At 46.8% G+C, this 23,297-nt stretch overlaps 1 protein-coding gene across 13 annotated transcripts in view; it reads left to right on the forward strand.

Annotated features, from left to right (window-relative positions):
* Positions 1-23,297, forward strand: part of DAGLA (diacylglycerol lipase alpha) — a 179,950-nt gene that overhangs the window by 29,147 nt on the left and 127,506 nt on the right. For 4 of the 13 annotated variants that reach the window (XR_012903704.1, XM_075928455.1, XM_075928464.1 and 1 more), the window contains exon 1: positions 13,689-13,823. The exons of 7 other annotated variants lie outside the window; for them this stretch is intronic. The gene's annotated coding sequence lies outside the window, so the exon portion shown is untranslated. Of the gene's footprint in view, positions 1-13,688; positions 13,824-13,886; positions 14,325-23,297 lie in introns of those variants that run through there. 2 more of the 13 variants (XM_075928471.1, XM_075928461.1) reach the window with 2 other exon arrangements.

Here is a 23,297-nt window from a genome sequence, read left to right on the forward strand (position 1 = left end):
TTTTTCTATCTGTTGGACGTGCTGCCTATATGTTAACATTCTGGGGAGTGGGGCTTTGAAGGGCTATGTATATACTAAGATTCTGGGGGATTTGATCAATGGCCCTGCTGGCACTATTAGTGACCATGGGAAAGGTGCCTTTTACAAGAGTTAGAGTCGAGTAATTCTTGATTTGAGAATATTTTGGTTTACAGCAACTATTTCATTTTCCGCACTATAAACAAATCTCCAGAAATTAATGCAACTCTTCCCCCAAATAGTCCCCTCGCAGATTCCAAGGAAGACTGGGTGCCACTGTATTTAGTTGGATGTACTTTCCCAATGGGATTGGCGCTTGTTGATGCTTCTAACCATACTCAACTGATAGCAAGAGGCTGATAAAACACGCTCAGCAAGCCATCCTTTGTGGGGTGCATGTAACTTGTGATGTTGTTTGTGTGTTGCCTCTTTAAATTTCTGGGAAATGTGCATGGCACAGCTGTTGTTGCATGGTATATAGAGGAATGACACACTGAGTTCTCCCAAGGAGATATTATTTCTTATTACTTCTGTTTTGTTGTTTCCCTTCATCTAACACAACAGTAATTGAGACTTTGTATATGTCAAAACAGAACACCTGGCTTTAGGAAGTGTCTCAGATACCATCCACATTTCCCAAAGTGAGAACCGAGGTGGGCAAAACATGGGTGACGTGTAAACTTTTCCTGTGTCTGGTGACACATGAAAAAGAGTTAAGGAGCAGCCAGAAACTGGCAGGTGACAGAGCCCTGCCCTCAGGGTCCCTGATCAGCCAATGACCTTTCTGACCATGTCAATTCTTCTGATTGCTTATCTTTGCTGGAGTTTGTCTGAGTGATATGCTGCTGAAAAAGCCTGAAAGGGTTTTCTGGAGCTTTGAGGTTGGGCCAGTTGAAATCATCCCACTTTCATAATGCCGTTGTTAAATTTCCTGCTTCATCTCTGGCAATAGCTGTTATTTGTAACCACAGTTTAGTGCTGAAGATGGAACTGAGAGTATAAAGGGGAAGATGGGAGGGACAAGAAGACATAGTAAATAATTGACAAGAATAAAGCAGAGGAAGAAAATTGAGTGTTTCAATGTACTTTCCCAATGGGAAAGTTGTAAGTTTGGCAGGTGCTTTAATGAAGCCACAGGGTTTTACAGTATCACTAGCAGCGATCTTTAATGAAACCAAAAGTCAGGTCTCTAAAACCATGACCTTTTAATAAAACAATAAATTGTGGGTGCCTGTTGGCTTTAGGGGTCAAATTTTTAAGCTTTTCATTGCAAACCTGAGGGCTAGAAACCGACTGTCTTAAAAATGAAGCGGAGTCTCTTGTAATCACATGATTTTGGGGGGACAGGGCCTTAAGGGTACAGCTACACAGCAATTAAACCAAGAGGAAGGATCCCAGAGACCAGGCCCAAACATCTGCACAGCACGTGTTAGACCAACAGCCTGAGCCCCGTGAACCCAGACTAGCTGTGGCCATGCCAGGTGTATTTTATTCATGTGTAGACATGCCCCAAGAAGACACCAAATAGAGCTGGTGATGGTTTTGTTACAACATACTAGGGGGCTATGCCCCCTGCTCTCTACGCTCGCTCTGGGGGTAGGTGTCTGGCCGGGGGGGGGGGGGGGGGGAGGACAGGAGCAGGATCTCAGTGGAAGGGGTGGGTGAGTGGCTGGGGGGGGGGTGCAGGGTCTTGGTGGAGGGTGTGTGTGAAAGGGCTGGGGGTGTGAAGTCTCGGCAGAGTGATGAGGCTGGCAATGCGGGGTCTCAGCTTGGAGGGTGTGTATGAGGGGGCTCAGGGGCGGGGAGTGGAGAGTCTCATTATAGCATCCACTCAGCCCTATATATTCCCAGCAGGTGCCCTCACCAGTCAGCTACCCAGAGTTAAGTGGCTCCTGTTCTCAAGCGAGCCAGGGTCCTCCAAAGCCTCCACTCTCAAGTTCTCCCAACCCAGTGTCCCTCTGCTCCCAGTGCCCCTAAACCCACCTAAGAGTCCCTCATTATCCCTCAAATCGGGTATCCCCAGCCAGGTCCCCCTTCCCTGTCCCTCACAGCCAGGTACCTCCTCCCCACTGCCAGCTCCTTCTCTTCGCCCAGGGCTCCCAGCCGGGCAGCTCCCGAAGTGTGACTGAGCTGGGCGTGCCGTTCCTGGCTCCCTCGCATGCCAGTGGGGCTGCAGACCAGACACTACGTGTCAGGCCAGACTGCATGGGAAGCACCAGGGAGGGGGAAGGGGGCGCGGCTCCTGCATCCGGCTTCCTCGGAGCACCACCGAGGGGGAAAGGAGGAGGCCACACGGTTCACGGCTCTTGGGAGCACCAGGGAGAGGGGAGGCTGCGTGATTTCCACCTCCCCAGAGCATGGGGAGGGGTGAAGGAGGAGGCCGCACGGCTGAGGGCGAAGGTGGGCAATGGGACGCAGAGAGACAAGGAACAATTAAAGAAGATTTTAGAAGCAGAGAACTTATTACTCATCTGGGTCCCTTTAGGGACTAGGGATGTTAAATTTCGATTAATCAGCTAATTGAGTAGTCAATGGAATTTCCATCAACTACTTTGTACATCAACTACAACTAATTGTAGTCAACCTGTGGAACTCCTTGCCAGAGGAGGCTGTGAAGACTAGGACTATAATAGAGTTTAAAGAGAAGCTAGATAATTTCATGGAGGTTAGGTCCATAAAAGGCTATTAGCCAGGGGATAAAATGGTGTCCCTGGCCTCTGTTTGTCAGAGGCTGGAGAGGGATGGCAGGAGACAAATCGCTTGATCATTGTCTTTGGTCCACCCCTTCTGGGGCACCTGGTGCTGGCCACTGTCGGCAGACAGGATACTGGGCTAGATGGACCTTTGGTCTGACCCAGTACGGCCATTCTTATGTTCTTATGTACTCGGTTAGCCGATAAGGGGTGGGGCAGGGGGCTTACTATCCCATCTGCACCTCTGCCTTTTAAATGCAAGAGAGCCACAGGCGGCTCTTACTACACTGAAAAGGCAGAGGCGCAGCTGGGAGCCTGGGGCGAGGTGGGACTGCTTGAGTCCCCGCTCGCCCCGGGTTCCTGCTGAGCTGCCTCTGCCTTACATCTAAAAGGTAGAGGCACAGCAGTCAGATCGGCGCGAGCGGGGACTGCTTCAATCCCTGCTCACGCTGTTTCCCGCTGTGCCTCTGCCTCCCTTACCGTCTGTGACGTAGTGGGGGTGCTGTCTGCTCTGGAACCCGGTGCCCCCCTGCGCTGCGATGTGTGATTCCCACTGACTCATCCACATGTTGTGATGTAGTGTCAGTACCTTGCTGGTTGCTGTGCTTGGGTTGTGGATGACCCCTACTGGCCTCTGCCTGTGAACACTGCCCAGCAGGTGGGCTGCCTAAGTCACGTAAACAAATACCCAACTGGGCAGACCAGTTGAGGGCAGTGAGGGACAGGGCCGCCCGGGGGTGCAAGTGGGGCAATTTGCCCCGGGCCCCGCAGGGGCCTCCACAAGAATGTTTGAAGTCTGAGGTCTGAGAAAGGGAGTGCCACGAAGGGGCCCCCGAAATTACTTTGCCCCAGGCCCCCTGAATCCTCTGGGCGGCCCTGGTGAGGGAACTAAGGAAGTGAGTGTTTAGGGCAAGGAGCAGTTGGAAAACATGAAGGGAACAACCTAACCAGAGGACTGAGGGTTTAAGGGGGGGGCAACGGACCCCCTAACCTCAGGGGTCTGAGGCATCCTGGCCTTGACTCCTGTAACCACATCACGTCTATGCTGTGCTGTATCCTGGAGAAGCAATAAGCCCTCTCTATTCCACTGGCTGGCGGAGTCTGTTCTTGCTGCTACGGGCTGCAGGATTGGGGGGATCCCGACGTGCCGCCATACCCTCTGCTTCTGCAGAGATGGTGCTAAAGGGAACGGCTTTTAAGCCGGCTACCCCCAGCTCTCCCACTTGCTGCCTCTGATAGAGAGGCAGCAAGCGGGGGGAAGTGACTAATCAAGTAGCTACTCGACTAGTCGCTTACATCCCTAATAAGGATCCAATCCCAAAGTATTGGAGTAAGAATACAGGAAGAGAGCTTGTTCCCATCAATTATCATTCATTGCATTATCATTCAAGAGTTCAATATGTGTTTGAGAGTTCACAGTGTTAGGTGCTGTACATGCCCATTGTAACACCCAGTCCCTATCCTGGAGCACTTTATACTTTGAATAGACCAGCCAGAAAGAAGGCAGCAGTATCCTTGTATTGCAGGTGGGAGGTGAGGTACAGTGAGATTAAGGGACTTGCCCAAGGTCACTGAGGGAGTCTTTTGCAGAACTAGGGCTTGAATGCAAATCATCTGAAGCCCATTGCAGACCCTTAGCCACAAGATCAAACTGCCTCTAAGAAAGAAGATCACTTTCAACTGGGTTAGACAAAATATGCTTTGCTCTGCTAAAAGGAATTAGTGGGATTGAAAGAGCCCAGAAAAACTGTGTTTAACATTCTCATTAAAGTGAAATTGCTATTCCCCTGCAAGAAACAGATGAGAAGTTACAGCATCTCTGACGCTGGCCAGCACTTGGGGGAAAACGCTGCCTGAATTTATAGTAAGTCTGTAAGGCTTGGCTTCTGCATTTGTTTGGCACAAAGATAGAAAAACAGCTGAGAGATCTGTTTGTGTGTACGGAATTCTTAGCAGTAAGCATGGCCCTGAATTACCAAGTGCAGCTTATGGGGGGAATTGGTCTTGGGCAAAAAAGTCTGGAAATGATGAACAACTTTGAAAGTGAGGACACAGCATGCAAAGATCCAACTGGCCTGTATCACTGTACACTCCGCAGGTTGAGAGCTTTGAAGATTTCTTTCGTAAAGTGCAGGGCACTTCATGTAAAGCAACACAAATAATCAGCCAGCAATATTGTTGGGGAAACAATTTTGTGCCTAGAATCAGGTATTCACTGCAAAGATGCCACTATGAAATTGCAGCACTGAGCATGCGAGCATTTGGACCGGTGTTCCCTATAAGCTATGTGCTTGGATGCCACTCAGTAGAAATTAAAATGCCACCCAGCTGATTAGCAGAACATCCACAACCGAGAACATGTTTCTACTGGTGGTGCACATCCCTATGTGCCTCAGTGTACATAACAAAATTTATTCCACACATCGATGGCAAAAATTAGAGGGGACATTGGTGTGGACATATAAAAATGAGTGTAAATATGATACTCTAGAAGGCGATGACTCCGGAGTCATCATCCAGACTTTGTTCTCAAGCAACCTGCCTGAGAGACATTAATGAGATAATGTACCTAGCAACCCTAGCACTTTATACTTGCCATATGAGAAAGGACCTGTAGAGACAACAATTCCCAGCTATGGACTTTATGTAACGAATGCGCTGAGCGAGTGTGTAGCGCTTCGCTCCGATCGGATATTCAGAGCCGAAAACCTCAGGTAATAATTCTTCTGAACATTTGTTCAAGAGTAAATTTTTTAAAATTAATTTGCAACACAGCTGTGTCTCTGAAAACACACCCACAGCACAGCACAACGGCTACGTCTAGACTGGCATGATTTTCTGGAAATGCTTTTAACAGAAAAGTTTTCCGTTAAAAGCATTTTCGGAAAACAGCATCTTGATTGGCACGGACGCTTTTCCGCAAAAGCATTTTTTGCAGAAAAGCGTCCGTGGCCAATCTAGACACGCTTTTCTGCAAAAAAGCCCCGATTGCCATTTTTGCGATCGGGGCTTTTTTTCACAAAACAAATCTCAGCTGTCTACACTGGCCCTTTTGCGCAAAAGTTTTACATAAAAGGGGCTTTTGCCCAAACGGCAGCAGCATAGTATTTCCGCAAAAAGCACTGATTTCTTACAGTAGGAAGTCAGTGCTTTTGCGGAAATTCAAGCGGCCAGTGTAGACAGCTGGCAAATTTTTCCGGAAAAGCGGCTGATTTTCCGGAAAAACTGGCCAGTCTAGACACAGCCAACATGTAGGAATCCCAGGGAAATGCTATGGAATGGTGTCAACTACAAGTGATAAATATACTATTTTGCATCCAAGGATAAAGGTAAAAACTATAGTGATAGAAATGTAGCCGTGTTAGTCTGGTGTAGCTGAAACAAAAAACAGGACTATGTAGCACTTTAAAGACTAACAAAATGGTTTATTAGGTGAGCTTTCGTGGGCCAGAAAGCTCATCACCTAATAAACCATCTTGTTAGTCTTTAAGGTAAAAACTACATGAGCCTCTGGAATAGGCTCTGTCCTTGACCCTAGCCCTGATGCAAAGAGGTCAGAGGAAAATTCTGGTGGTGCAAACCCAAGGTAGAGCTGATGTAAGCAGCTGTATACTACCCCCTTTGACAGTCCCTGTGCAAGAGGCATGCTGAAGGAAGAATGTCTGCTGGTGCAGCCTTTCTCAAATGCAGCCACCATGGGCTTTTTGTGCAGCCACAACCTCCTGGGCAGTGATTTGGTGGGAGGAGAATACAGTTTTAACAAAAATACAAATACCACTTTTCATAGAAACAGACATACTAGCTAGTAAGTGTAAAAAAGCAATCAAAACCACAAAAGAAACAAGAACAAAAAAGACAAGAACACACAAAGCATACGAACACTTTCTATTCTATTTAAGTCCAGTAAAGAATAGAGATGACGTCACATAAAACCTACATTAAGCATTTTAGGAAAAATCGTTAGAGGAGCCCCCAGCAAGAATTAGTGGCAGCACTCTGAGGCCACCAGAAACATTTCTTGTGAGATTGCCTTGTTTAATGCATGCCACGCCTGAGATTCTGGCACTGCAGATCAGACGACAGGCTGCTCTCCTGCAGCTATTTTAATTTATGTCATGAGAGTTAGGGCCTCTGGAGCAGCCTAGATAGATCCTGACAGCATGAATCTATTTCCCATGGGCTGCACCTGCCAACTGGCACAGAACAGAATTTCTACCACTAAATTTAGACTGATCAAGATTTAATCAGAGGGCTGACCAGGGAGAACTGTGCTCCAAATGTGCCTCTGTTTATATCAGGAATGGGATAGTCTGAAGGACAGAAAGGACTAGAGGCAGAACCAGCCATTCAAAAATTTCATAAAGCTATACTAGCATCTTAATGCAGTAAAAGGAAGACCTTCAAAAGCACAGATGGGGAAATAGACACTCAACTTTTATTGATTTTCAACAGGTGCTAAGTATCCCTCTCCCCTAAGAACTATGATGCATCAGCCAGCAACTCAGGGGTCTGACAAAATGGACAGTCTCCTCTGTTGTTCTTAGTGATGGACCACCATGAGTTGTCTGTGTCTGATACAAATGGTAGGTACATGGAGATTGCACTCCTTGCTTTAGAAGTAGGTCAATAATTCAGTTATAACTGTTTTTCAATGTTCACAGAAGGAAATAAAATTCCCCAAATCAGATTTGATGCTGGCTTTCCAGCAGGTGGTGCTGGACAATAAATCTGAACATTACCTTGGCATTAATGCATTAAAAGGATTATTCCATTTACGCACAGAGCTACTTGTAACCCTCAAGAAACAAAGACAAACACTCCAGTTAAAATTGCCCTTTTCTATACCTAGGAAACTGTCAATCATTTTCATGTGCTGAATGAGGAACACCTGCCTCCAACCTCGCCTAACAATGCTGCACCAAATAACCATATCTCTCCCTACGAAGAAAAATTCAAATGCTTGTGACACTACCTGTGTCTCTCAGTCCCACTCCCGATATCACGCGGCTTTGTGACAATGCTGCACCAAATATCTGTATTGCTTCTCACAGAAACCAGTACTGCCCTAAATACCTGTGTGTATTCTTGCAAACAATAACATGGTTCTGAATCCCTTTATTCTCACCTATGTATTACATTTGTATCACTATCTGTGTATGCTATATTTTTACCTGTTCCCTATAAAATACAAACAAGCTGTTTATAAAATAAGAGGATTAGTCTGGTACAGCACCTTAATGTGCATCTGTCTTTGGCATGTTAAAGAGCAGGAAACAGAGCTAAAGGGGGAGGGAGAGGTTTATAGGATTGGTAATGGCATAATAATGTGATTTAGATATCCTAGCACCAAAATGAGCCACAGATATGCACTAGCATAACATGAAAGAACCATTTCACAGACTAAAAGTATGTGCGTAATGATACTTTTTAGTCTCAGGGTAGTGTAATTTGCTTAAGATGCAAATGCTGTTAAAGGAATTCCTCCAGCTAAAGAGAAACTGAAGCCACAAACCTAGCACTGGTATCTTCCACTGCTTCAGAGATTCTGATCTTGTCTGACATTTCCAAATTGAATAGTCAGAGACCAATCAAACACAATTACATAGAAATACAGAAGATGGGCTTGAAATATTTAGGGCTTTCTTTCCTCAAAGAAAAAAACTGATTGAAAGGGGAATATATAATATCCCTGCCCCCTAAAGACTTAGAATGGGGAGAATTGTTAGGGACTAGTATGGCTTTTTTTCTCCCAACATGCCTTCTGCTTCTTTAAAATTGGCAATGCTTTTAAGAGGGATATATTACTGCTAATAGAAGCAGATTCTTCTTTTCCAGTTGATAGGTATCCATTGTGTTCTCTCAAACCCTCCAGTTTTCTCTTGTTACTCAGAGGCTAGTAAAGAGCAAAAAGATCATTTAGTGACAACTTAGTGGAATTAAACTGGGAGGCATATAAAGGTTCACATGAATTAGATTGCTAGTCAGGTGGTGATGGTAACTCAAGACACTTTTCTCCACCTGTGACAGCATAAAGTGGTCTCAAAGCAACTGTAAGGCCCCTTATGGGGGAATGACTTTGGCCTAAGGGGCTCCAGTGGTAGGTGCAGGGGCTCCCTAAGAACCTGCAGTGCATTCCAGGGTGGGAGATATATCTGGCTGTCCCTGTAGTTCAGGGTTGTAAGATCTGTAGTCCTTTGGCATTAGGCTGGTACATGGGTGAATCTGGCCATGAGTATTTACAGTCTGAAATGATGATATATGGTTGGGAAGCTCTATTGCAGGGGTGGGGAACCTTTTTATGGTTGGAGACCGCTGACTCACAGAAAAAAGGGGCCACACATAAGTGAGACTGAAAAAAGAAACCCTGGTCCTTGGGTTCCCCACCTCTGCTCTATGGCATGTGCCATAACGTAAGGGTGGCTATAAAGCAAAGTCATCAGACTGTATAAGGCCCAGATATTGTGGGCATTAGAGGTCCTGTGACAAGCAGCCCTCTATGCTCTAGAAAATTTCCAGATAGAATAAATCTATTGAGAAAACGCTGATTTTTATTTTATTGTTCATTGGGATGTTTAGTGATACCTGCAGTTTGAGTTTTAGGAGAAAAGAGGTATTGCTAGGTGGGGAATGTTCTCCCCTCACTGATCAACCAAAAATAGCAGATTAGTCATAACAGGGCGTAGATTGGGCAAAGCCATCTGAGAAATCCATCAAAGCCCCATGAGTGCACAGTCTATTGTGACTCAGGAGTTTAAATTTTTCGGTTCCTTTTCTCCACCCTTTCCTGTTGATGGTTTTTCTTTTTTTAGTGTTCCCTGGGTGATGTGGTCCTTTTTCTAGCCCCAATTAACTTCAGTTAGAATGGTTGTGTGAGTAAGGCCAATAGGATTTGGCCCAGACAATGTACAACCTTGTTTTGTTTCTGCATGGACTAGCCTCTGCTGTGCACTGCTGGGACACCCCAAATGGCCTGTCTGAACCTGGTTTTGGACAAGTGGGACCATATTTACAATAGACTTAAATAACGGTATAAATACACATCAGCAATTAATGTCATGTATCTGATGAGAGGGCAAAAGGGTGAAGTAATAGGACAAAGATAATAGGAAGATGTAGATAAAGCACCTCCAAGTACACCCCAAATTAACATACAACTCCTAGGCTATGTCTAGACTGCAAGCCTCTTTCGAAAGAGGCTCTTTCGAAAGATACTTTCGAAAGAGCCTCTTTCGAAAGAGAGCGTCTAGACTGCACGTTGAACTTTCGAAAAAGCAGCTTGCTTTTTCGAAAGAAAGCATCCAGTGAGTCTGGATGCTCTCTTTCGAAGAAGCCCTATTTACATTGAAGAACGCCTTCTTTCGAAAGAGGAACTTTCGAAAGAAGGCGTTCTTCCTCGTGAAATGAGGTTTACCGCCATCGAAAGAAAAGCCGCGTTCTTTCGATTTAATTTCGAAAGAACGCGGCTTGAGTCTGGATGCAGGTGAGGTTTTTTCGAAAAAAGGCTACTTTTTTTCGAAAAAAACCCTGAGTCTGGACACAGCCTTAGTTATTTTCCTTCCTTGTTACATGCCATGATGGGGATGGAGTTGTAACTTACACCACCTACATGTTTTGTTAGTCTATAAAGTGCTACCAGACCATTTGTTGTTTTTTTCACTTACTGTTGGGTATGTGCCACCATTCCATTGTCCTGATAATTGTCCAGACCTGAACCCTTATCCACTTGTTGTCAGGTGGTGAAACCTGTAAATCAATATTCCTGCTGTAGATAATGTGGGAGGAGATTCAGTTAAACTGGCTTGAAGTGGTTCTGTGGGACTCAGAAAATATTCCATCTCTCCTGCTTGCACAGCTGAATTTATCTCCCTTATTAAAGTAGTTCACTTTTTTGGCTTCCCCTTTTGGCCTATAATTATTACCCCAGTCATACCACCAACTGCTCTCATATGGATTAACCAAAATAATTGATGACCTGTATGTAAAAGAAAAGATTAAGAATGGTTCAAAGGTGTGTTGGGGAAAGAGGAATGCACAGAGAGAGCCATTTTTCATTATCTATCAATAGTGTCAGTTTCTCATGGTCTGAAATAAAACTTGGTTTGTTTCACTACCTGTGACACATTCAATGCCTTTTGCTGTACTGTGTGTGGCCTAGCCCCTAAAAACACATACATTCCATAGCAATTCCAGTGAGTTCAATTGCAGCTTTGGACAATCAGGAACAAAGGAGACTATTCCCGTGTGTAAAGCTTGTGAGTTGGATGGGTCTGTTCATGTGTGATGATGACTCACATGTGTAAAGTCACATCAACAAATTTGTAGGATCTGCACCTGTTGAACATTTGTGGGCCAATGATGAAATGAAAGTGGTCGACTTTAAAAAAAAAATTCTAAAGAGAATAGCTACTTGTAAATTTTATTTATAAAAAGGCACTTTTAAAAATTTATGAGAAATTTGCCTCCATCCATTCCTACATTCTTGAACTTCTGGGGGTTTATGCTTGCCAGATCTTTGCCAGTGCTTCTGGAAGACCTTGTAATACTTCACACCAGGTAAAATGATTATGTATTCAGGGACTGATTTTCATTTATACCAAAGCCATTTCATATTCCTTGGGCAGGGTAAAGAGGCCTTAAAATGAGTGTGGATGTAATTTATGTCCTTTAAAAGGCCCTTGTGCACTGCTAGAGCAATCTAAAATAGTATTAGCATAAACAAGACTAGGACCTCAATTAATAATGTAGAATTAATTGATTATATTATTCCATCAGCTATAGAACGGGTAAAAATGAAAATCAATATTCAAAAAATACATTATTTAATTAATAATAGTCTTCCAGCTCAAGTAGTAGAATGGGAATAGAATAATTTATATTAATTTACGGAGGGTACAGCTACACTGTGGGGTTTTTTTTCGAAAGAGGTATGCAAATAATGCTTACATTTGCATACCTTCTTCCTTTTCCCCCCCCAAAAGCGGCTTTTCCGCCATTTGGCCCCATCTACACAGGGCCAAATGTCAGGGAAAAAACCCTCTTTCGAAAGTTCCTGTAAATATTGTTTTACGAGGAATAAGGAGGCTTTCGAAAGAGGTTTTTTCCCCCGATATTTGGCCCCATGTAGACGGGGTCAAATGGTGGAAAAGCCACTTCTGGAAAAAAAACAGAAGAAGGTATGAAAATGCGAGTGCTATTTGCATAACTCTTCCGAAAACCTCTCCACAGTGTAGCCGTTCCTGGAGATTCTTCAGGTCAAACATACTTTTGGAGCAAGAATCCCACACCCATGTTTGACGTGATGTTTTTCCATTCAGGCTGGAGATCTGGCGCAAACAGGCTTTTGTTGGAGGTGTCCAGCACTTTTGCTTCTGCCTGGAAAATGAAGCTCAAGGGAAAATGTGTCCTAACATTTCAGGAACTAAAATGAGGTTGAGCTCAGGGCACTGGCTAACTGCATGGTCTTAGCCAAGTAAATTCACTTTGCTGTCTTTCCAGTCCCCCTAAATAGAGAATAATATGTATCCACTTACTGCCATGGGAGGATTATTTAATTAATTTTATGCAGTACTCTACAGAACATAAAGCATTATAGCAATTCTATTATGGTTACAGAATGGTCATTCTTGAATAAAGAAAGTCCCAAAGATTCAAGGGGACTGGTCAGTAGGGAGCGTACTTTTCTGGATGGGGTTCACCCATCTGCCCCTGCTCTGTTATTTCATGGCGAAACGCTGATGGTAATGTGACTGGAATTGACACGTCTTGGCTACACGCTGGTCTTAGGCCAGGTCCATACTATAAACTTACATCAGCACAACTATGTCACTCAAGGATGTGAAAAATCCACTCTGTCCAGCCATGCACGTAGACCAGGGGTGAGCAGTGAGTGGCTTGCAGGCCAGATGTGGTTCATTAGGGTTAGCCCCTGGCAGGCTGCCCAATGCTTTATATAGCTGTGTGCTTGCAGGTCTAGTCATGTCCCGCATGTAGATCATTTATTGCCCACCCTCACTTATACAGACCCAGCCCCCGGTGTAGCCAGCGTTTTGTTGATGGGAGGGCTTCTGCAGTCAACCTAGCTACCGCCTCTAGCAAAGGGAGAAGCTCCCTGACTTCACTGAAGTGCCAGGCAGCAGCGATTTAAGCACAGACCTGCACATAGTATCAGGGTAAAGGAAGGTCTCCGGACTGAGCAGTCACACCCCAGCCCTGGGGAACAGGGAGCATGTCCCCCCCAGCTGCTTCTCTCCCTGCCCCCCCAAAGCTGCTTCTCTCCATGTCCCCCCAGATGCTTCTCTCCCTGTCCCCCAGATGCTTCTCCACCTGCCCCCCACATGCTTCTCTCCCTGCCCCCCAAAGCTGCTTCTCTTCTTGCCCCCCAGATGCTTCTCTCCCTGCCCCCAAAGCTGCTTCTCTTCTTGCCCCCCAGATGCTTCTCTCCCTGCCCCCCAGATGCTTCTCCCCCTACCCCCCAAGCTGCTTCTCCCCCTGCCCCCCAGATGCTTCTCCCCCTGCCCCCCAAGCTGCTTCTCCCCCTGCCCCCAGATGCTTCTCCCCCTGCCCCCCAAGCTGCTTCTCTCCCTGCCCCCCAGATGCTTCTCTCCCTGCCCCCCAAGCTGCTTCTCTTCTTGCCCCCCAGATGCTTCTCTCCCTGCCCCCAAAGCTGCTTCTCTTCTTGCCCCCCAGATGCTTCTCTCCCTGCCCCCAAAGCTGCTTCTCTTCTTGCCCCCCAAAGCTGCTTCTCCCCCTGCCCCCCAGATGCTTCTCTCCCTGCCCCCCAAAGCTGCTTCTCCTCCTGCCCCCCAAGCTGCTTCTCTCCCTGCCCCCCAGATGCTTCTCTCCCTGCCCCAAAGCTGCTTCTCCCCCTGCTCCCCGGCGCCCGCTTCCCACCCCCAGGCCGCGCTCTCTGGCGCCAGGGGGCGCTGCAGGCCCCAGCCGTCTCCATGGCGACCGCTGGGTGCGTACTCGGGGCTTACGGAGCTGACGCAGTGGGCGGCCCGGCGGGCGGCGGCGCTGGGGGGAGGATCGGGGGGCCGGGGAGCCCCGGGATGGAGGCGGCGGTGGCGGCGGCGGCCCTGGCCCTGTGGCGGCGGCGGAGGCGGCGGCAGAGCGGTGAGGGGCGGGGACCCGCGGGGAGGGGAGGCTGGGGCGCCCCCCGCTCGGGACGAACCCCCCCCCTTGGCGTGGGAGCGGGGGGAGAGAAGCGCCCTGGCGGGGAGTGAGCCAGCCCCCCCTTAGCATGGGAGCGGGGGGGGGTAGTGCCCCCCCGGGGGAACCGTCCCCCTTGCTATGGGAGCGGGGGTGGAGGTGCCCCCGCCCTGGGGAGGTGCCACGTCCTCCCCGCTTTCAGTGGGTGATGGGTGAGGCGGTGGACGCGCAGCTGAGGAAGGGGCGCCTCAGGAGATTGGGGGGAGGCAGCGCAGTGAGCCTGGGTCGGCTCCTGGGTGTGTCAGGGGAGTTACGACGGGGGGCACTTGCCAGAGGGGCGTGGTGCCTGGTCTTGAGCTCCTTTGGGCTTCCTTGCCTCCTGGGCTTGGGGCTTTTAAGGACGGAGCCTCCTTTCTGAAGATTTGCCCTGTTGACAGTGGAGTTTTCTGAGTCTCTGGAGCTGAGGTGTGGAATCTACTTCTTGCTGGGGCTGAGGGGTGGATAGCCCCTCCTGGCTTACTCTTGTGTTATATACTCTGGTTTATTTGTTTTTCACTCTTTTCTGTTTTGCGTTCAGGGGCTGCAGTTTGTATGTGTGTGAATTGTGTGTTCCGTGTTTAGGAAGCGTGTTCCCCTTTTATTTGATACATGGCAACCCCTTCGTTTCAGCAGATTGGGAGGGCGTCTTTTAGCATTGCAATTCCTCCTTTCATTTACAGGAAATAATTTCTTTTACGTAAGGCAGCATTTGTTGAGTCCAAATTCAATGTGCCCCTTTAATAGTGATAGAAATGTAGCCGTGTTAGTCTGGTGTAGCTGCAACAAAATACAGGACTATGTAGCACTTTAAAGACTAACAAGATGGTTTATTAGATGATGAGCTTTCCTGGGCCAGACCTACTTCCTCAGATCAAATAGTGGAAGACTATTTTCTTCCACTATTTGATCTGAGGAAGTGGGTCTGGCCCACGAAAGCTCATCATCTAATAGACCATCTTGTTAGTCTTTAAAGTGCTGCATAGTCCTTTAATATTGTTATCCTTGTTACAGATGGCATTGTGATTGGCCTGGTACAGACTCATAGTACAAAACATTCCCCACCCGAGAGAGCAGATGATGTAAATAGACAAAAGACAAAAAATATGAGACACACACAGAGGTGAAATGATTTGGGTAAGGTGACAGCAGATCAGTGGCAGAGTCAGGATTATAACCCAACTCACTGGTTTTGCAGTTCAGTGCTCTAACCACTGGTCTTTACTTCCTTTGTGCAGTTTGGAATATTGCATAGGAGGAAGAAGGGTTATAGTTAGAGTGTGTCTACTGTGTGGCAAAAGACCCACAGCATGACCTCAGCTGACCTGGACCATCTGACTTGGGTTTGTGGATCTAGGGCTGGAGAGCTATAAAATTGCACTGTAGATGTTCAGGCTTGGCCTGGTGGAGCCTGGGCCCTGAGAGGAGAGAGGGTCTCAGAGGCCAGGCTGCAGTCGCAGCACAAATGTCTACACTGCTATTCTTAGCCCCACAGCTCAAGCCCCGTTAGAGCTTAAGTCAGCAGACCTCGGCTCTGAGGTTTAGTGCTATGTGGGTTTTTTTTTATTGTAGTGCAGATGTGCCCAGAGTGTGAAAGATCAGAAAGGTCACTAGATTGTTCAATTTGACCTTCTGCTTATCACCGGTCAATAAATATCTGTGACAGTCTGTACCCTTATGTTTATTCTTTTTACATTACCGTGATACATTTTGTACAAATTATGCTTTGTTAAGTAGCATTTGAAAACTCATAATCTGCTGAGCATTATTGTCCTGGTATATTCTGCTGCATAAGACATGTTCCAAGTCTGGATAACAAATTTGAACAAGTTCTCCAGAGACATAAGGCTAGCTAGCACCTCAATCAGATGTCAGCACAATCAAATGAGCTATTATATGTGTAAGCTTCCATTCTTTGGCAGGAAGAAGGTTGTACATGAGAAATTTATATCTTTGCAATAGAACAACTAGGGGTTCTAGGTAAACACACTGGCTGTTGCCTGAACCTCAGCTGAAGATGATTTTCAAAGAAAAGGGGAGCTATAAGAAAGAAGGACAGAAGTCCAAAAACATGCCTCCTTTTTCCAGCAGCCAGCACTTCTGAGGAACAAAGGAATAGCTTTAAACGGAGGGCGGGAAGGAATCCTGCCTGTAAGGAGTTCAGCCAGTAAGACAGCTAAAGCATATGGCAAGAGAAATCTTTGTTTTGAATTCACTTAGCTTGATAAGATAAGTATTAGTTTGTGTTTTCCCTTTTATTTCTTTACAATCAGTTCTGACTTTTGTCTCATTATTTGTAATCACTTAAAATCTATCTTGCTGTAGTTAATAAACTTGTTTTATTTAAACTAGTGTCTTTGGATCCAAGTGTTTGGGAAACTTCATTTGTGATAAAAGGATTTGTGCATATTATTTTCTGTTAATAAAATGATGGACTTACTATGAGCTTGTATTGTCCAGAAGGAAAGAATTGGTCAGTACAAGAGACACATTTCTAGGGACAAATCTGGGATTAGGATTTGTTGCTGTCACTCTGCAATGTAATTCATGAGTGGCTGGCTGAGCACTCATACAGTATGGCTGGGAATTATTTACATGCTAGAACAGGGGTGGGCAAACTTTTTGGCATGAGGGCCACATCAGAGTACGGAAATTGAATGATGGGATATGAATGCTCACAAAAGCGGGGTTGGCTTGTGGGATGGGGTGAGGGTTCCAGCTGGTGGCGTGGGCTCTGAGGTAGGGCTGGGAATGAAGAGTTTGGGTTGCAGGAGGAGGTCTGGTGTGTGTGTGTGTGTGAGCACTAGCTGGGAGTGTGGGCTCTGGGTGAGGATTTGTGGTACAGGAGGGTGCTCCAGGCTGGAACCAAGGGCAGCGTAAGGGGCTGGGGTGTGTGGGGACCTCAGGAGTGCAGGCTCTAGGCAGTGCTTTTATCAGGTAGCTCCCAGAAGCAGCAGCATGTCCCTTCTCTGACTCTTACATGGAGGTGCTGCCGTGCAGCTCCACACGCTGCCCCTGTAGTTCCCATTGGCCGTGGTTCCCAGCCAGTAGAAACTGCAAGGTGATGCTTAGGGTGGGGGCAGCACACTGGCTGCCCCTATGTGTAGGAGCTGTGTGTGGGGTGGACAAGCAGCTGCTTCCAGGAGCTGTGCAGAGCCATGGCACATGTGGAGCAGGGCAAGCGCCCAACCATGTATTCCAGCTGGAGAGCCAGAGTGGGAAAACCCCAGATCCCTCTCACTAGCGGGAGCTCAAGGGCTGGTTTGAAATGGCTGATGGGACATATATGGCCCACAGGCTGTAGTTTGCCCACGTCTGTGCTAGAGGCTGTGTGCAAGTAGGCCAGGAGTGGTTGCTCTTTCTGATGAAGTGTAAAAGCTTGGCAAGTTGAGGGAACACAGTGGTTCAGCAGTCCACTTTATACCCTGGGGAATGTCACAACATCACCAAGTCCAAAAATCAGAATTAGACCAAAGTATTACAGCCCTGGAGACTAAACTATTGTATGCCACAGGCAGAGAACAAGAGGAACTAAGGTGCCCCATTACACAAGACCTCTGCAATGGCAGCAGATTGATTTAGTGAGATATACTAGGGATGTTAATATGCGTGTAACTGATTAACTGTGTAACTGCTGAAAATTTCAGCAATTACATGGTTACACGCGGGGCAGCAGCCAGCTCCCTGGGAGCCAGTGCTCCCTGCAGGTACTGGCTCCTACCTACCTCCCTGTGCTGCTGCCTCTTACATCCCTAAGATATACCCAGACTATCCTAGCAAGTAACCCTTGCCCATGTTGTGGTGGAAGGGAATGTTTTATTATCAGTGCAAGCAGTACTAGCTCTACCTTAGAGGCATTAGGAAACAATAGACACTTTCTAATGGGGGGAGGGGGAGAGAGAGGGAGAGGTGAAAGCTCTGGTCTTGGGCCGAGGGTTCGGATTCGGAATGTGGGAGGGGCTCTGGGCTGAACCTGGGACAGGGAGTTGGGGTGTGGGAGGAAGTTCAGGGTGCAGGCTCTGGGAGTGAGCCTGGGCGCAGAAGGGGCTCAGACCTGGGGCAGGGAGTTGGGGTGTAGGAGGAGGTTCAGGGCAGGGGAAGAGGTTCAGGATGTGGGCTCCAACTGGATACTGTTTAACTCAGTGGCTTTTGAGTGGCTCCCGAGTGGTGGTACAGTGGGGCTAAGGTAGACTTACTCCCACCATGGCCTGGTACCACTCCCAAAAGTGGCCAGCATGTCCAACAGTGGCTGCTGGAAGGAGGAGAAGGTGGCTCCATGCACTGTGCCGCATCCGTCCCCCACTCCTCCCATTGGCAGTAGTTCCTTGTAGGCGAGGGAAGCATGTGGCCCCACCTTCCCTAGGGACTGTAGGGACATACCAGCCATTTCCATGAGTGGCACAGGGCTAGGGCAGGGGGGGGGGGGGGGGGGGTTTGCCTTAGCCCTACTGTACTGTCAGACTGTTAACAGCTGATCTCCTGATTTGGCTGCAGGAGCCTCTAGAAGATCAATTCTAATTCCAGCCAGTGTTCCGCACATGGATGGAAAAAGTAGAGGGAATTAATTTTGTTATGTACACAAATATAGAGGTAATGTGCAGATGTGCACCGCCAGTAGAAAACAAAACCCTCTTTATATAATATCTATTTTTTAAAAATTACCATAGGGATAATTGCTCCAACCATGACAGATTAGGCATTTTAGAACTCATTACTCAAGGAATTAAATTTAAGCATAAAAGAGAAATAAAAATTATGAAATACACAGACCAGTCAAAAAACAAAAATAACACACATTTTGGAAAAAGTACAAGTAGTAACGACAGCATTACCACCACAAGAATGTGTTGAGTCAGGAGGTGAGTGTGAAAGACAATGTGTTAGTGTGAGTGACAGACACACACACACACAGTGTGTGAGTGACAGAATTGCACTGCTCCTTTAAGTATGCTGAGCATGTTCAGACATAGGAATAGCTGCCAGAAACCTCCCGCCATCCTGAGCCTTGTTGTGTCCCCTCTCATTGGAGAGATGGGGTACAGGAGTGAGGGGAGGGAGATACCCTGGCATCAGCGCTAGGGATGTAATAGTATAGTCGATTAACCAATTAACCGATAAAAGCTTAGAGGTTAATGCTATAGACTACATGCATTTTCCCTCCATCTCTTGCCAGTAAATTTTTTTTAGCAGGCTGGCCAGCAGCCCAGCTCAATCCTGGCTTGCACTGGGTCTGGAACCTACCCCTGCGGTGGTTCTGCATTTAAAGTGTGTTAGGAGCCAGGCAGGCAGGCAGCCTAGCTCAGTTCTGGCTCATTCCGGGTCCAGGAGCTCAGACCCCTCCCCCTCGGACAAGGGCTGTCTGGAAACTATAGAATAGTCGACTAATCCAACGGTGCTCAACCTTTTTAAATTCACGACATCCAGGGCCAGGAAAATTTTTGTTGAGCAAAAAAAAAAAAGCTCCGAGAACAGTTTGTTGAGGTCCCTTTAAAGCGCCCTGCCATTCCCCCCCACCGCGCATGTATTGGGTGCCGAGCCAGGAAAACAAAATGGCGACTGGCCCAGTGCTGCGACCCCCAGGAGCACAGCCTATGGGTTATGCACCGCTGGACTAACCAATAAGGTTAATCGACTATTCAATTAACTGATGTTTAACGTCCCTAATCAGTGCCCCATCCTCTGTCTCCTCCACCGTACACAGCAAGCTGGAGGCTCCCAGGAGTCAGCTCCAAGGCAGAGGGCAGGCGCAGCATGGCAGTGGGGGAAGGGGAGGCTGAAGCACTAGCCAAAGCAGTCAAGATCACCTGTCACATGCTCCAGTAGATCCTGATCTATTGGTTGGTGACTACTGCTGTAGAGACTATAGCTCTCAGCATGCAGCCTTGTACCTAGAGTCAGATCAAAGTGGAACACTGTGCTGTGTTCCAACAGGCACACCAGACCTTTCCAGCTGAGGCTGAAGTTAGATTCTGGAGTGCCTCTGAGCAGGACTAATGAAAAGGATGTAGAATCCTTACCCTAGAGAGCTTTAAGTCACTGTATTAAACAGAAGTGCTTCAAATGAAAATATAAGCGTCCTCTCAGGATGGTTAAATGCTTGTCAGGACAAAGCCATATGTTGCCAGTTAAAGGTGTGAGGCAATGGGAGGGTCACCAATGGTTGCTTTCTGGTATGTCAGGAAGGGTATTGTAGCTGTTGCTTGGTATTGGGGGAAACATCAGTGTTTGAGTGGTCAGGATAAGTGGTACGAGTTCTGAAATAGCAGTGGCTGGGAGATAGCGAAATTGCAGGATGTGGTTACTAACTCCTGCCTGTGGTTTCTGAAAGAACAAATATTTTATCTCTTTGTTTTCTGATACTGGTTTCTGCTGGGCAATGTGTGTTTGTGGTGAAGAGGTGTCTATGTTTACATGGCTCTTAGTATGTGTGTTTGATGTGGTCATCTCTTGGGGATTAGTGTCTGATTTTCAATCTTGAAAACATCTTTCTGGCATAGGTTGTCAATGGATGTGTGTGTGTCAGTCTTCTACCCCATAAAAATTGCATTGGACAACTACAGCCCCCTGATTAGACTATTCCTAAAACTATTAAGTGCAATTCAACACATTTATCATTAAGGAGCAAAGCCTGGAACCGAACTCCAACAGAAACCTATACTACATTTGCTATTCTGTGAGCAAATACTTCATGTGCCCCAAACTAGGACTCTGCAGAACAGAACTGCATGTAGAAAAAACAACAACCACCCATCTTCTGATGCCATCACAATCAATGCACCATATACTCTCTCTTCAACCAGGTTTGAAGAAACCCAAAACTAGACAAAATGTGTCCCATTTCTAGATGCCATCACTAATAGGACTCACCAATACTGGCCTCTAAAAGCCGAAGGAGAAAACAGCTTTACCAAAAATTGAGCTACATGCAAGACACTGAACCTAACATGGAGAAGACTATTTGCTATCTAATGGTAAAGAAGAGATCACAAGTCACAAAAACTAGACTGCTGTATGTCTTTGCAAAAGTTTCACCCAAGCAGCAGACCATACCATATTGAAATGCACAAACCTCTTACAAAATATAGGCTCACTGCTTGTAAGCTAGGAGGAGGAACTGGGAGAGACAAAGCACAGTGGAATCCCAGAAATGAAAAATTGTGCAACCAGTAAGACAGAGGAGAGATTGAACGGATATTTTCCACTCCAGGGTCTAGAATAGGAATGACTGTGAAGAGAGATTTCCTGAAAAGATCAGAAATAAGACTCTTTTTAAAAAAAAAGCGAGAAAGAAATGTGCATAACTAGGAGACAAGAGAAGCATGACAGAGCAAGATATATAACAATCTGCCACTGCATCAAAAATGGATGAAAGTGGACATGGGTAATAACGCACTTTCCTCCCCCAAAAAACCACCAACCCTGCTTCAGAAGGCTTGTCCTATGCTGATCTTCAGTGTATTGTACTGTGTCTAATAGATGTCCAATAGTACTCAGAATTGTAAATATTTGTATAAATTCTCTTGCAAATAAAGATTTTTGGATTTTATTTGTATTTATGTGCGTCTGCTTGTGGGGTTAGATGGGAGAGATAATACTACATTCATTGTTATGCCAGCCACCACAGGGAGTTTTCTGCTACAGTAGTTTCTGTATCATCCACTGACGTATATGCATCCCTTACTGAATGCTAACGATATCAACTCGGAATCTCCAACCACCCTTTCTCATGAGTCTAATTTACTTCACATTTCTTGGCCCATAACTTTTTCTGCTGTAAGTGCTCCTGTCTGTACAGCTGTCTAGGTTTTCTTTGGTGACCTGACGAGACAGCCACGGATAATCCTGGTCTGGTAAGATTTAGATTGAGTGTTTGTATTGGTGATGATAGAGTTAATCTTAAGAGGGCTTGAATGCCAGTATAGTAGAACCTCAGAGTTAAGAACACCTCAGGGTTGGAGGAGGTTTGTAACTTTGAAATGTTTGTAAATGTGAACAAAACATTATGGTGGTTCTTACAGAAGTTTACATTTGAAAACTAACTTAATATAGCTTTAAAACTTAATTATGCAGAAGAAAAATGCTGCTTTCCCCCTTTTTTTTGTTTAGTAGTTTATGCTCAACACTGTACTGTATTTTAGAGATGTAAGGGAGTAGTCATGTCAACTACTTGCATTCCCCCCCTCCACCCCGCCCTTGCTATCTCTGTATCAGAGGCAGCAAGGGGGGCAAACAGGAGCTTGTGCTGGAGGGAGCCAGTTTAAAAAGCAGGTTCCCCCCCAGCACTGTCTCTGTGGTGCCATCTGTCCACATCCTCGTTGCTGCCTTTATCAGACGCAGCGGGGGCAGAGGCACAGGGGCTGTTACTGTGAAGCAGCAAAGGTCCACAGGGTTCCCCAAATCCCCACTGGGACCTCGGTGGATAGGGGCTGCTGCTGCGAAGCAGCTCGTGTTGGTGGCCAGGCTGCCGCAGACAGGGGCTGCTTTGTGCAGAAGTGTAATGAGGGTGTTATGCGCCATGTGGCATGGCCCAAACCTAGTGCACAGCTGAGGGGAACTTGTACTGCATCTTCCCCCACCCCCTACAGTTTGGGGCTGGGCTCCCGCATGCACTAACCATCCAGTGAAGATGAAGGAGGGTCGGGTTTGGAGCAGTGTCAGGCTTGGAGCAGAGAGGCAGGGAGGAGGCTCCAGCTGCCAGTAGCAGGCGGAGTAGGAGCATGTGAGCTGAAGGGATAACGGGGGGAGCAGAATGGGATTAAATTGGAGCCTCCCTAGCATGGTGCCCAGGGGCAACTGATCCCTCCGGCCCCCTCGCTAAGCCACTGCCTCCCCTCCTGCAGATCTATCATCTTATGCATGTGAAAGATCTGTGAGAGCCGTCCCATGAATCTGCAGTTAGTGTCTGTGGCGCCGGCTTCTGGGTGGTGTTCAGGGATGAGTTAGGGCAACTCAACTTTGGAAGCCCCAGGGGCCACACTGATACTTACAGAACATGCTGAGGGCCTCAACTTAAGTGTGGTTGCATATGCAAGCAAATATATACAAATAGCTTCTCTCACACTGACAGGCATGAATACAAAGATTAAGGCAAGACTACAGAACACACGGACCCCATTTAAGTCAGCTCTGCTGATATTAATAAAATGCAATAATTACCCGATTTCGACCCAAGAATTTAACTACTAAAACACATATCAACAGAAGATCATTACACTGACTACTTTTTTGTTTTGGCTCCCACTCGCCGGCCACGTGTTGATCCCCACATAAACCCAAACTGCACCACGGGGCACAAACAAACTGGCTGTGGGCAGCATACCAAGTTATTAATACATATTTTTAAACCTTTACCTTTTCTCTCTGCTGCCATGTCTCCTCCCCTTGCTCCATCATCTCTCTTGG

Source organism: Pelodiscus sinensis, chromosome 4 (genome assembly GCF_049634645.1).
Source record: "Pelodiscus sinensis isolate JC-2024 chromosome 4, ASM4963464v1, whole genome shotgun sequence".
Taxonomy (NCBI): domain Eukaryota; kingdom Metazoa; phylum Chordata; order Testudines; family Trionychidae; genus Pelodiscus; species Pelodiscus sinensis.